At 38.6% G+C, this 15,599-nt stretch overlaps 1 protein-coding gene across 1 annotated transcript in view; it reads left to right on the top strand.

Annotated features, from left to right (window-relative positions):
* The first annotated feature begins 1,699 nt into the window (after positions 1 to 1,699).
* The window catches only part of zbtb46 (zinc finger and BTB domain containing 46), a 127,769-nt gene continuing 113,869 nt past the window's right edge, over positions 1,700 to 15,599 (top strand). The window contains exon 1 of the mRNA XM_057858568.1: positions 1,700 to 1,983. The gene's annotated coding sequence lies outside the window, so the exon portion shown is untranslated. The remainder of the gene's footprint in view (positions 1,984 to 15,599) is intronic.

The following is a 15,599-nucleotide window of genomic DNA, read 5'->3' as shown; positions in this document are numbered from 1 at the left end:
AATCTGCTATGGCAGCATATAGAAATATTGTTCTATCAAACACAACAGTTGTTTTGGGTTAAAATACAGCAGTTTCTTTTGAAGAGGAGTGCAAGAGCAGAAACTGCTTTTTCAGTCTTGTCTGTGTTTTCTGCCATAAACTACTTTCAGATATTTACTTGTTCATCTGTATTCTGGCGATTTACAGTGGGAAGTGAAACAATCACCCCCTCCTCCCATTCAAAATGGATTGGACGTCCTGCGCTGCTAATGGCATGCAATGAGTTAAATACTATGGAGAAAAAAACCCCAAAAACTTTAGAGTGGTAATTTTGGCCGCAATGTTTTTATTAATTTCATTTTAATTTCATTGATTTAGTTTTTTAGTAACTAGGAGTGGTAACCTCTTGGTACCTCAGGATACGATACGATTTGCGATACAAAGCTCACGATAACGATGATCTGAGGATATGGCGATACAACGATTATCGATACATTGGTCAGGAAATCATTCTAGGATATTCTACAAACAACTGATAAACAGAAAAACAAGCTTCTGCTGTGAATTGGAATGAGTTTATCACTAGTAGACGTCCAATCCGTTTGAACTGGAAGGGTGGCAGCGAATGAACGTCTATGGGCGTCAGTGACAGCCAATGCCAGGCAATGAGGTAATTTTGGGCTATTTAAGGTCATTTACCTGTTGATTTTCAGTTACTTCCTGTTGATTTTTCGGTATTTTACAGGTCACTTCCTGTTTATTTCTAGTTACAGGACAGAAAGTGACCTGGGAATCACCCAGATGAATAGGTAGTGACTCAAACTCAACACGAAATGACCTGTAAATGCCCTGAAAATCGGACAGAATGACTGTCAATGCTCTGGTTTCAAATGAACGAACTTTCCCAGTCTAAATGGATTCGGCGTCGTGCACTGTCAATGCTGCCTTAGAGTTAACTGAGACACTATTTGGGTGGAAGATTTTGGTAGCAACTTGTTGGTTCTTTTCTTTTCTATTTTTTTATTAATTTTTTTAGACATTAACACCTTTTTAAAACGATATCTCGATTCTTGGCAGGAGCATATTGATAGCCTTTTGGGATACAAAGTATCACGATATATCACCATTTCGATTTCGATTTTCTCACACCCCAATTAGTAACATTACAATATATTCATTTATAAATTTATCTATAATTATAAAAAAAATACTAAAATAGTCATTTGCCCTATAAAGGGTTAAACGTATTGCGTGTCAACTTTTGAATAGCTATCCACTTTAGTGACCACTGTCCCTGAAAGGGTTAATACAATATATATATATATATATATATATATATATATATATATATATATATATATATACATATATGTGTGTGTGTGTGTGTGTGAGTGTGTGCGTAATTAAAAGAAAATCTCTTAATAATTGAGGCAAGTCTTTATGTTTTTTTTTTTCTTTTTTTTTTTTAAATTACCAAAAATTGTCACTTGTAAGGGTTAAGGTAGTATAACTGCTTTATTGTCTCATTTACAAAAATATATAGACTATATGATTATGATGATGATCATGAATATTGGTTTGGTTTCGTTTTCGTTATTCTGCCCAGATAAAGTAGGCGCGCGGGGGAGAGAGAAAGAAAGACAAGCGGGTGAGGGGGAGGTAGAGATGGGGGAGGGAGGGAGGGGAAAGAGAGAAGAGAGGAGAGAAGGGCAAGAGAGGGGGAGGCTCCTGATAGCAAGACACGGAAAAAGGAGGGGAGGGAAAAGCGAGAGAGCGAGAGAAAACGGGGCAGTGGAGTGGGAGAAAACACGGGGAATTACACTTGGCGGAAAAGACAGGCAGAGGAAAGGACAGAGCCTTCCCTTGCGAGTGGACACCCCCTACAAGCCCTCGTCATCCTCCCCTCCGGTCCTCCTTCCGTGTCGTGTCTCGGGGCTGTCACACCACATTGGACTCGGAGGGAAGCGACACCGCCGTGCAGCCCAGAGCCCATGGGGTAACAGGTATGTCTGACTTCCTCTTGTTACAAGTAGAAGCCTCTTCTTTTTTTTCTTCCTCTTTCAAATCGGCTTTCGAAGACTCAGACATGCACGCTGCCTGTCGGCGCCTTTTTATTAGTTGTCGTGGCATGTCCAGTTTCTCGTTGCAACTCAGACAGCACGTCCACGATCATGTGTATACATACCTGCCCGTGTGTTTATTTAGGTGTGATAAACATAGAAATCATTGTTACGGTAGCTGCGGCTCGTGGGCAGGGTGAGCGGCGTGAAAGTACCTGTTCAGCTGTGTGCCGCTTCGTGGAAACGGTCATTCACACTCACATTGGACGGAGCACATACAATTATGTGCCTTTGTGTTGACACGCCGCTCTCTGAGTTTACTTTTCATGTGGAAACTTTCGACACTACTCGGCTTTTGCATTATTTGATGCTCGCGGAGCTGTGAAGTCGTCCAGAAGCACTTTTATACGGGGGGCTGCAACACTTGTACCCACCTGTATGACTGAGCATGAGACACCCGCCCTCTACCCTCATTTGACCCCAAAGGGGGCTTCTTTCTCCAACAGAAATTTCTGCTGCGCCAACAACCAGACTTCCAGGAAAATGTTATGTTAAAAAAAAAAAAAAAAAAAAAAAAATCCCAGTGCGCATGACATCATAGAATTGTGACAAAATTCATCACAAATGATCTCAATGTACTTATTCGTTGTGAATTCTTGGCCTGTTAGGACAGTTTTTCTGTTTCTTGAATGACAACAGGTGGAAATGGGCTATTGTACCTTCTGCCATCTAGTGGACGATTGTTGAACTGTCCTGCGTGTCACTATGATGCTAGCCTAGATAGATAAATAAATATGCAAAACTTGTAAAAAAAAAAAAAAAAAAAAAATTAGGGGTGCAGCTATCGAATATTTTAGTAATCGAGTAATCGACTGAAAATTCTATCGATTAATCGAGTATTCGGATAAAACATATTTTTAAGTGAACAGCAATTATAAATATATATTAGAAAACAAGACATTTCATCTAATATTGAACGATTTTCAGTCAATCAATGTCTTTATTTTCGATGTACATTGTTGAAATCAGCCAACAATTGCATCTCAGATGTAACTAGAATAAAAAAAAGACTAATTCACTGCTTTCACTCAAAAAACTTCTAGATCTTATTAAAAAAAAACATATTTCTTACCTAAAAATGCCATTACGCTTGATAACACACACCACTTAAAAGTTAGGTGTTTTTCCCACGTGTTCAATTGAATTTCTATTTGTGTCAAGCTATTTTTAAGTTCTAGTTAAGTTTTAAGTTAGTCTAAACTGTAAGTCCTGATAGGATTTTGAGTTTTTGCAGAGTTCAAAATAAATTTATGATAGCTGCTGTATTGGAGCACATTAGGGACCAGTGCTAATTGGTGTTTTATCCAGCAATGACTACTGAGCTAAAATTGACAGCATTATTTTTTATTTTACACCCTCATCACTCTACAGCGCTATGTTTTCACAGATTAAATAAAGCCTGTGTGTAAGACACGTTAGCCACGCATCGACAGTGGTCATAATTATTAGAAACGTAGCCCTCCGCAGGGCTAACGTTACGTGAGCGAGTGACAGTAACGTTAATCTTATTTATTAGCGCTTAGAGGTTTACTGCTTTAAGATGGCGGCTGTTTACTAACGCCGCTGACTCTGTCATTGCGCATCTAGTTCAACATACATGTGATCTCCATGAGACGCATCAGGCGCTACATTCTACGACCGTAGCATCATGCAGGCTAGTTTTTAGCAACGTCGGCCTCGTTGTAGTGGCTGTCGGCTGCAGTAAGTTTTTTTGTTATTTTTTTTAATTGCTTCTTCTTCTACGTACGTGACATCAGCGCGTTGTCCCGCATTAAAAGTAGTCCGGGCAAAACGTGATGCTTAGAGCTGTCAAAATTAAACGATTACTCGAGGTGAATAAAATTACTCTAATCAGTTTTTAAACTCGAGTCACTCGAGTTGCTCGAGTATTCGTTTCAGCTCTAAAAATAATGATTCATTCATTTACTGAAATGAACTAATTTCCCCAGGCACAACACATTTACAGCTCCATCCAACTTAAAGGACGCACAAAAACTAGTTTTCAAGAATGTCTGAAGTTTTACCACTAGTTTTGATGCTACATTTTAAAAATTTGAAACAGTTCCGTAATTTCAGAACATCATCTCTGTCTTTTGATCATTTGACAGCACAGCCATTTTTGACGGAAGGAAACCTTCTTAACGTAAAGGGCCTGCACAGTGCAGTTTGACAGTGACTAACTGGATTTCTGGATTAAAAGACTATCTGGTGATTTCCCAAATTGTCTTAATGTACGGCCGGATTTGTGCGGTTGTTTTGTCTGCCCTCATGCCAAGTTAAGAGTTTCATCTTGATGTGAGAAGCCCTCCAAAATCTTTCATTCAGTTATTCAATTATTATGGGTTTATGTATTGTATGTGTGTGTTTTCGTCAGTGTTGTTTGGCCCAAAGGTTCTTGGTAAATCCCTTCTTTACACAATGTTTCGTACTTTTGCCCCATATTCCCCGGGTTTCTCGCTGGGTAGGGTTGTGTGTTAACACGACTGGAGCAGTGGATAAGTGTACAGCAATGCTCTTCATACAATGACCAAGAAATCAGTGGGACGGTGAGTGGAGGAGGCATAGCAAGAAATATTGACAGAAGGATGGAAAAAATATTAGTTGCGTGCTGACCGAGATTAGAAACGACTTTCCACTCAGGTTCTACCTCATGACTATGTGTTCTTCATAAAGATGATAACTAAAGATAAGACCTGAACGTGTGTTCTGCTTGATTTTGATTGCCCACTTGTTGAAAGAAATTAAACTTTGTCCGTAATTGGGATATGCACCGGTGAAGTTGGACCGCCGATCTGACGAAAGCTACTAATTTACGCAATTAATTTACTCAACACCTACTGTATTCGGAATGTCTTGCACCTTGTATGTTGTTACCTTGGCTTCATACTGTACATTTTGCTTCCAACATCCACAAGTGTTTTACTGTATTTATTTGTTATTTTCTGTAAGTGAGTGATCAAAGTTATAAACAACTGTCTTTTGTCTCCGAATATCTTTTATTTGGACTTTTTCATTCATTGGTTTGTTCAGAAAAAAATATTTGCCGTTAATCATCTTATATTTGCGGAATAAGAGAAGAGGGTGATGTCACATTTTTGTCGTGATGCACTTTATTTTGGTTGGCTTTGAGTTTTTGCAGTCCGATTCTAAAACCTCTCAAATGATCCGCACCAGCAAGCTGAAGGTTTGACATGACTTCAATATTGTCTTGTCCATTTATAACTAGGGATGTCCCGATCGCATATTTTTGCGTCTGAGTCACCTGATTCTGAGAATTTGCCGATACTGAAAAAAAAGTTTTTAAATTAGGGGTGGGATCCTCTCGGTACTTTGCGATATGATACAATTTGCGATAGGAAGCTCACAATAACGATGATCTCACAATATGGCGATACAACAATTATCGATATATTGGTCAGGACATCATTGTAGGGTATCCAACAAAACAACTAATAAAAAGAAAAACAAGCTTTTTTCATCCTTCTGGTGTGAAGTTTATCACATACAAACCATTTAAACTGGGGTGGGGGGCAGCGAATGAACTCTTCCCACTTAAAACAGGCCCCTCCCACTTCTATGGGTGTCAGTGGCAGTCAATTGGCAACAAGGTAATGTTAATTTTGGGGCATTTTACGGGTCACTTCCTGTTGATTTTGGGTTACAGAACAGGAAAAAAACCCAGGAATGAATAGGCAGTGACTGAAACGCAACAGGAAGTGACCTTTTAATGCCCCGAAAATTAGAAAGAGTGACTGTGAATGCTCTGGTTTCGAATTAACAAACGTTCATTGGCCCTTCCCAGTCTTAATATATTGGGTGTCGAGCACCATCAATGGCAGCCATAGAGTTATCTGAGACACTAAGAAGGTGGAAGATTTTGGCAGCAACTTGTTCGTTCCTTATTTATTTATTTTTCAAACATTGGCACCGTTTTAAAACAATATCTCAACTCGTGGCATGAGCATATCGATAACCTTTTGGGATGCAAAGTATCACGATATATCACCATTTCGATATTTTGTCACACCCCTCATATGTGTGTCTATCGATCTATCTATAGATATAGATATATAGATATTAGGGGTGTAACGGTACACAAAAGTCTCGGTTCGGTACGTACCTCGGTTTTGAGGTCACGGTTCGGTTCATTTTGGGTACAGTAAGAAAATGCAAAATGTAAATGTGCTAGTTGTTTTTTACACACTTTTGTGCTTTCAACAATAGGAACATTAGCCTATACAAAGATAGAATTGTGCTCAAAAATAAAAAATACAATATTCTGAAATGTAGATATTTTGAATAACAAAATAAAAATAACTTTAGCTAAGACTTTGTCTTTAAAATAAATATCTGATGTGCAAAATTGAACAGCTGCAACTAGAGGTGTGCAAAATTTCCGATTCTTAGATTATTCGCGATTTGGCCGTGGAAGATTCGAGAACGATTCACAAACATCCAAATTCCGATTATTGAAATATGCCAAGTAAAGCAGAAGTACGACATACTCAGCGCGCCGCGCGGTCTTCGGTACGCAATTAGGGACGGAGCGAGAGTAGCTAAACATCATGCTTCTCATTACCCGGCCCCTCGGGTAACGCCAATGCTCAACTCACGGCTCTAGCTCAACTCATGCCACGAGATAAAAAAAAACAACAACAACATACCTGACTGCTGCCGAAAAGCTGCTACAAGCCACATTATGTTACGGTAGATATCATTTATATAGGACTAGATGCATCATAGCTTCGGTATCGTTACCAGCACATCTACAAAAAACTAGATGCGGGCGTTAGTAACGGCCGCCATCTTAAAGCAGTACACTTCCCTGCAAGGCTGTTGTTGCGAACCTTCCAAGCGAACCTAATTAACTTTTTATCTAAAATACTCCTAAATCGGTAAAATATTGACTTGAATCTATCTTTAAAATAGTTTTAAAACTTTCACATGTTGAAAGTAGACAAAAGAGAAATTATAGAATAACAGGAGCAATTTTAACAACTTTAACGGTTGATTCACAACATTAAATTAATTGAAAGTAGTTTAAAGCTGCTGATATAGAATGGGGACTGGAGTTTTTTATTTACTGCTATTTTTGTATATTTGTTTACTGCTATATGTTAACTTGATACTGAAATAGTAGTTTGGTTTAGCCTGAGAGGATTTTTGAACAATTTTGGAACTAATGTACAAAACAAATTTAAAACAAAAAAAAAAAAAAAAAAAAAAAAGGAGTGGGGTGCATCAATAATCGTTTTATAATCGAATCGGAGCCTCTGAATCGTAATCGTAATCGAATCGTAGGTGCCCAAAGATTCCCAGCTCTAGCTGCAACACTGAAGTGAAGAGTTGTTCCATCTATATATTTTTTAAATTTGAATTCCCCACCCAGAGGGCCAACCATCTTCCATGTTAACATTTAACCGTTACCCACGCTGCTTACTGCACTTCTGAGTGGTACAACGGCCCTGGCCATTTAATTGTTACCTTTTTTGAGACTGTCAGTCATCTGATCGCCGCGTCCGCCAACTGGCTGCCTCCCCTCCCAACGTGGCGTACTCTGATTGACGCCGGACGGGCAGACGACGTCACTACCGCTGACGGGCCGCCCGAACTAGCCGCTGTCTGACATGTATCCATTATGCAGCGCTTTGTTTACATTTGCGGCAATAACGACACTTGCTTTACGGCAGCTAATCCGATACACGGTAATACGGCTCTGGGTAATACTATTAGGCTGTTGTTTGAGCTTGCATACCCGCGTGTGTGTTGTATTGTGCCTGAGTCTTGTTAACCAAATAAAGGCAGTGTTAACAAAAGTCATCTGACCGCTAGTCTTTTTACAGTCAACACTCAGAGTTCGCAACTTCGCATTTGACAGCATACGTGCAGCGTACCTCCTCACTAGCTGTTTGCTCGCCATTCATTCACCTGTGCATTTGATCGATATTTTGTTACACTCCCGCTTTTTCGGTGAGGTATTTTGTGTTCATTCGTTATTGGATCGTTTTTGTTCACCACTGTAAATAAGAGCACCGCAGCAGTAGAGGTAAACTGCCGTTTTCGTTCAACCCGTTTTGTTTAGTGTAGAAGCCAGGGTAGTGGCTGTATTGTTTTTTTCTTTTTTACGATCAGGGTTTACTTAGCGGGTGGGGTTCAAGTGTAGTTTCATTTTGTTTGTTGTTTTGCCCTGGGCTTACGCTGAAGCCAGCTTCTTCCGCACTTTGTATATTTTATTCATTGCGAGTTCGACTTGTGTGAATAAATTTGTGTCCACTTGCAACTTGTGTGCGTGTCTCGTTTTACGTTACGCCCTTAGCAGCCGTCCGTGGGACGTAACAGTGGGATTATGGGAAGCATGAGTGGGCATTCCGTGCCTGCATTAAATGCGTCCAATATTTTAACGTGATTAATTTAAAAAATTAATTACTGCCCGTTAACGCGCTAAATTTGACAGCACTTTACATTACGTCAGAAACTCGTTCGGTACGCCCCCGTACCGAACCGAGGACCACGTACCGAAACGGTTCAATACAAATACATGTACCGTTACACCCTTAATAGATATGTATATGTATATGTATATATATATATATACTGTATGTGTGTGTATATATATGTATGTATGTATGTATGTATGTATAGCGGAAAACACTCAAGTTCCACTCTGAGACCCCCAATTTGGCCAAATTTCAAAACTGTCCTATGTGCATATGTGATACATCATTAGAAAGCTTAAAATCTCATTTTTTCTGGGGGAAGAAAAAAATTGAACAGGAGGGCATTTGATTTTTTTTTTTTTTTTTTAAACAGCAAAACCCTAACTGGAGGTGAGAGCATGAGAGAGCATAATTAAAGACACCATGATTTTAACGGGATATTATCGCGTACTTGCCTTTTTTCGATCCAAAAACTCCATGTAGCATGTATCACCGAGTGTCAAGAATCAGCTGTGAATGACCAGTCTAATTTTGGGGGATTTTATGGGTGAAACATGGTAATATAACAAGGGTCGTGATGCAGAAATCGCAGGCATCAAGGCGTGGTTGAGATGTTCTTTTTCATATATTTACCCTTTTAAATGTTATTTTCCCCAATTTTTCTTTGTTCGGATCGATTATTTATCATCTAAAATATCGGGGAAAATGCGACAGTAAAAGAAATAAAAAATACAATTCGGCGATAGTTATGAGGTAGATATCCGTGACCTATTTGCAGACACTATTTTTTCCATTGTGACGTCATTTGTTTAAAAGTTTAAAATATGCGAATGAAAATTTTTTTAAAGTAGTTTTTTTTTTTTTTTTTTTTTTCCCCAACTAAATATTTCACATCAACTAATGATTCTAGGGCTGCAGCTATCGAATATTTTAGTAGTCGATTAATCGATAGACTAGTAAGTTCGAATAATCGAGTGATCGGATAAGGAACATTATCATTAACATTTAAATACCTGAGCTGAGCCTCAAACGGAATATATATATTTTTTAATGAGGATCTATGTACAACAAAAGAACAGTTGGCTAACTTACATAGAAAAAGTCCGCTAGCTTAGATGCTATAAAATGCTACTTTTTTTTTTTTTTTTTTACAATCCTCTTAACAAATGGTTCAGACACATATTGCCACAAAAAACGGCTAACTAGACCTATAAACTAAATTATGAATGCATTAAAAAACATTAGCTCAAACAAAAACTTACCTTACGTTGGTCTTAACAGGGAGTAGTTGGATTCAGCCATGTGAAAAGAGGCAGACCAGAGGACAGTGTATCCACCCTAAACAATAAAACTAAATGCAAACACTTTCAAAATAAACCAATACAACGTCACTTTAATTAAAACTCGAAGCAACAAAATTTAATTTGAATATTTTTTTCTAATCGAATACTTGAGTTAATCGATTAATCGTTGCAGCTCTAAATGATTCTAAGTTAAAAATGACAGACATTTTGAATAATAAATATAATTAAGGTACTTCTTTTTATGGCTGGGTTGAAACAAAAGCGGTTGCGCTGTGTCCGTAAACAAAGGTCTCCAGGGTAAAAGTGACAAATTAAAAATAGTTCAGGGCTTAATGCGCCATAAAACACCTATGGCAGCATATAGATACATGTGTTCTATCAAACGACAGTTCTTTTGGCTTAAGATACAGCAATTTATTTTAAAGAGGGGTTTAAGAGCAGAAACTGCTTTTTCAGACAACACTCAGGTGACTTGAAGTTCCGCTCTGAGAGTCCCAATTTGGCCAAATTTCAAAATTGTCCGATATGCACGTGTGATACATCATTGGAAAGCTTAAAATCTCAATTTTCTGGGGAAAGAAAAATTTTGAATAGGAGGGCATTTTGTTTATTTATTCTTTTTTAAAACAGCAAAACCCTATTTTTTACTACTTTACTACTTTAACGAGATATTGTCGCGTACTTACCTCTTTTTGATCCAAAAACTCCATGTAGCATGTATCACCGAGTGTCAAGACACAGCTGTGAATGGCCACAGCTGGATTTTTTGGGGGATTTTATGGTCGAAACATAGTAATATAACATGGGTCGCAATTAGGGCTGTCCCAAACGAATAATTTCCTCCCGATTAGTGAGCCAACTATTTTTATGATTAGTCGACTAATCTAATATGTATATATATATATTTTTTAAACTAATTTAATAATGACATTTTTGTTGAAGCTTATTAATTCACAAAAAAACATTTTGGAACACCTAAATTCTTTATTAATACATAAATAAATAACAAATATCAATAATAAATCACAAACAATGAGGTCAAATGCTGCTGGCATTAACTTGTGCAAAAGAAATGTAAACGGAAACACTGTGACTTCCCCTTTTTAACAAGAGTCAAAACAATTCTTACTCTTTTTGTGGTATTTCTATATTGTTCTAAATGTTAAAATGAATTGCAATGAGCTTCATGTCCCTGACAATCATTTTCAGAATACTTTGTGTGAGTTCAGATGCTCTTTCTGGTGTGCATTCCGCATTTTTTTGGGGAGGGGAAAAACTGTTCAATTTTTGTTTGTTTTAACCTGAAAATAGATAAAGCAGAGGGCACACTGAAATATTACCACAATTATTTTGAATGAAAGGCACACATAGTCATAGGATATATAAATATAATTTGTATATACAGTATATAGCAGCAGAGTAGATTAAAAACATGAAGTACGTGGGGGAAAAACTTAATGATGCACGTTGATACGACCCACATAAAGGCAACTTCAATTAAAAAAAAATCGTTAGAAAGTTGCATGGATTTAGAATCCGCTAGCTTGTTGTTTTGTTGTCTTCCAAAATTACACCTGGGTGACGGCACTTCAAGTGTCCGTTCATAGCCGATGTGCTACTGTGGTATGCGAGCTCAGCTTAGCAAAGAGTACACAACAGTGGCACCCTCCATATTTTCCTTGAAATAATTCCAGGCTCTGGCTATTCTGGTCCGATTTTTTGGCTTTATGCCGCTTTCACCCCTTGCATCGTGAGCGCCCACCATTCTAAAATTTGTCCGCTGGTAATTTTTTTAATTTAACCCATTCATTACCCGTCGACGGTATGTTTTGCCCGTCGACGCATTTACGTCATCGATGACGTCGACTAGTCGGGACAGCTCTAGTCGCGATGCAGAAATCGCAGACATCAAGGAGTGGTCGAGATTTTTTTTTCCATACATTTACCCTTTTAAATTTTTTTTTTTTTTTTTTAATTTTTCTTTGTTTGGATCAATTATTTATCATCTAACATATCGGAGAAAATGCGACAGCAACAAAAAAAATACAATTAAACGATAGTTATGAGGTAGTTATCCGTGACTTTTTTTTTACAGACACCAATTTTTTCATTATGACGTAATTTGTTTGAAAGTTTAAAATATGCGAGTTAATAATTTTTTAAAGTCTTTTTTTTTTTTAAATGAAATATTAGACATCAATTAATGACTCTAAGCTAAAAGTGACAAACATTTCGAATAATAATTATAATTACTTACCTTCTTCTTATGGCTAGGTTGAAACAAAAGTGGTTGCGCGACGTCTGTAAACGGGGGTTTCCAGGGTAAAAAAGACAAATATATATATTAAAATATATGAGCTGCATGTCTTTTAGTGTAAATATATGGGCACCAGCACCTTATACTCCAGTTCGGCTTATCTATGAACTAATACAGTTTTCTTGTGATATTTTGTGAGTGCATCTTATAGTCGAAAATCAAGGCAATTAAAATCTCCCAACGGAGATCATGTAAATCCAATTAATCCATTCCTGAGACCAGAAAATAGTCACAATTCGTTTTACATGCAGAGGCCGGAGTGAAATGAATAAAAATCACAAATTAAACGTATAATTTAACTTTATCATAGCTTTTCCTGGACGGATAACTGTTGAGGCCTACACCTGACAGTTCTGAGATGAAGTGGTCAATCTTGGGCTGCTGCCTTCCTCTATGGAGTTAGGAGTTTTCCCTGTGCCTGCGTGGGTTTTCTCCATGTAATCTGGTTTCTGTACCTCACCTCCTGTCCATAGTTAGCTGGGATAGAGTCCGGCAACCCTTGTGAGGATAAACGGTGCGGAAGTTGAATGAAAATAGCTTTTACCTTATTGGGGACTCTTGACGACATGAAAGATGTCAAAGAGGGGAGAAGTGGACGAGAGGTTATTGTCTATCATTAAGAATTTGCTACTTTCTTACGACTGTTGTACATTTTGATTTCGTGAATTTTATCTTGATTCCCGCCTTCTTTATTAAAAGGCTGTCATTTGGGTCTGTCATTTTTTCGGCCCCATGGTGGCTTATTTAACAGTCACTCTCAATAAATAACATGGAAAACAATCGGAAATGCGAGCGGTGAACACTGGGTGATGCTCACTGTCAACAGCAACGTCTTCTTGATACTTAAATTTACATCCATGTGCCTTTTGACAAGGGGCCTTTCTGTCACAAGCTCACAATTAGTGAAGGAGGCACCATAAGAAAGTGAATGGCTTGATGTGTATGCCAGTTTGGAGTTTCGTGACGCTGCCCCCTCTCTGTTGGTACATGTGCGAGCCTGCTGGTGTGTGGGAAGTGCTCAGTGCCCCCATACAGGTTGTAGGCTGAAACGTGTTCAAGCTACTTAGTGGGCTCCAACCCCAAGGGACGTAGTGCACTCCCCTCAGTGTGTGTGTTTATGTAGACAGTAACCGCACATCTTTTAATGACTGTGGAGAAATTGAGAAAAGAGGTCAAATGCTCCATATAGGCATGTTCCATGCATTGCTTTATCTCACTCCCACTTTCCCTGTGCTGATAACTTGTTAATGGGCACACCTGTCTAGCGAACACGCCAGCAAATGAACTGTTTGCACTCACTTGTAAAGACGATAAAAGATCCCCCAGGAGTTGTGTTTTACAGAGCTTTGCTTTCTCGCATGTGTCACATTTGGAATATTTCCATTTTAATCCAATTCACACTCATCCAGGGTCAATTTCGTGCTACAGACCCCCAAACACCACACCCCCCATGACTCTTAAAGCTTTTTAGATTAACTGCCTCCATACCACATTGTGAATACAGGTGCTCCTAATCCTAGTGGAGAGCTGATGGGGGATGTGTGTTTTGTGTGTAACAGCTGTTATCCCTGTGTCCACCTAGCTAACATGCTCACTCTCCCCACCCCAAATTAAGAACAGGTGAGTATATTGACGTATTCTCTTCATCAAAAACCCCCACTCCACTCACACACGCGCAAGCGCAGGTTCAAATGAATGCATCTGCACGTCCTCAAGACTTCTTTTTGTATCTTTTCTTGGCCGTTTAGTTTCAAATTAGCAAATATTTTTTTCTCACTTAGGTTTTTTCCATTAGAAATAAGAATACAAAAGAAAATTATTTTCTTTGTTCCAAGATGATTTGTTGTAAAACGGTATATTTTCATATACTAGTATGTGGCTGTACCTTGGGCTAATACAACGGGTTATAATTATTTACATATTAGTTCATCACCTCTCATTTTTTAGGAAAAACAACTTCGAGGAGAATTGATTTGACAGTGCTGGCATGAGACTGATTATTTTGGTCAGCATCAGTTCATGTTTATTCTGATTTATATTCAACTTCTTCCCACATACTGCATGGGTTGTCCTTGAATGGCCTGGCACATTGGACGTACTGGGTGGGCAATCTCAATGCAATCACCTGGCAGGCAGGCCAGTAGGCAGAGAGTCATATATACACACACACTCCTCCTAGTCGTTCATTAATGAGTGATTTAGGGTCTTCAGATCTGTGCAGAAACATCATTATAATGTATACGTTTAAGTGTGAAGCATGCTGAAAGTCTCCCCAAAAAAACAACAGCATGTGCTTGTTTGGTGATATTTTTCTAAATAAAAGAATTTGTCTTTTATACACACAGCGTGAGCATTTGATGAGAAATTGAGTTTTGAGCAAATATGTCTTCAGCAATGTTCTGCCAGCCTCGGGCTCTGGCTGGTGCCAGATTTCCATATCAAAGCTCAGGTAAGAGAGAGCGAGGTAGTGAATGATGGAGAGAAAAACGAGAGGGCTTGATGAAACAAAAAGGACTCTTAAAGAACTTGTCTTTTTATGTTGTTGTTGCTTTTAATGTTTCACATAGAAACGTACTTTGTGTCCGTACTGTCCATGTGAATCAAAGTCCCTGTGGTTAAAACCACAGCCTGACAGAATTCACAAGTTTTGTTTGCTTACCACTACACTGATATCTGACAGGCACAATAAGATGAAGACAACAGTTTCTGAATTAACAGCATAACTTACCTGAGATCTTGTGACGATGTTTCAACCCGTGTTTTACATAAAGCATCCAATTGTCCATCAGCGTTATTCATCCTTGACTCATCGGTGATCAGTCCAGGCCTCTGCTAATAGTGTGGCTAGAACCACTGGGTACTTCATGATATGACATGATTTGCAATACAGGGCTCATGATAACAGTTACCTCACGAAATAGCAATCCAAGTATTTCCGATACAGGGGTTAGGGAATCAATCTACGACATTCAACGATACTATTCAACTACTACTGCTAAGCCTTTAAGGGGCACTCATATATGCGATTCTCAGTGCAGGTCTCTCACAGTACAGAGCGGGCTGTCTTAACCTTCAAAGTCAGAACATGCGTTTCTTAGGGCTGCGTTCATACCGCATGTCTTAATGCAGAAATCCAATTTATTGTCATTTCTGTTTTTTTGGCGTGCCCGTCCAGACTGCCTTTGTCCATTGAGATGGTTCAAGTATTACGCATGCGTACTAATTTGCAGTCCGACATGCGCTGAGCAAGAAGACCCGCATGCGGAGAAGCATCAAAACAAATGACCACACATGCTGGCTGTCATCTGTCATTCCAGGGGGATCATGTTTTGATTTCCAAAAAGAGGACACAAATAACAGACATAAATAATCCCCATTTAGGCTTATATTCAAAGTTTATATGGATCGACAGCATGCACGAACTGTCCGTGCATGCAGGCA

Source organism: Corythoichthys intestinalis, chromosome 2, assembly GCF_030265065.1.
Source record: "Corythoichthys intestinalis isolate RoL2023-P3 chromosome 2, ASM3026506v1, whole genome shotgun sequence".
NCBI lineage: Eukaryota > Metazoa > Chordata > Actinopteri > Syngnathiformes > Syngnathidae > Corythoichthys > Corythoichthys intestinalis.
This window is presented reverse-complemented; position numbering and strand designations above follow the sequence as displayed.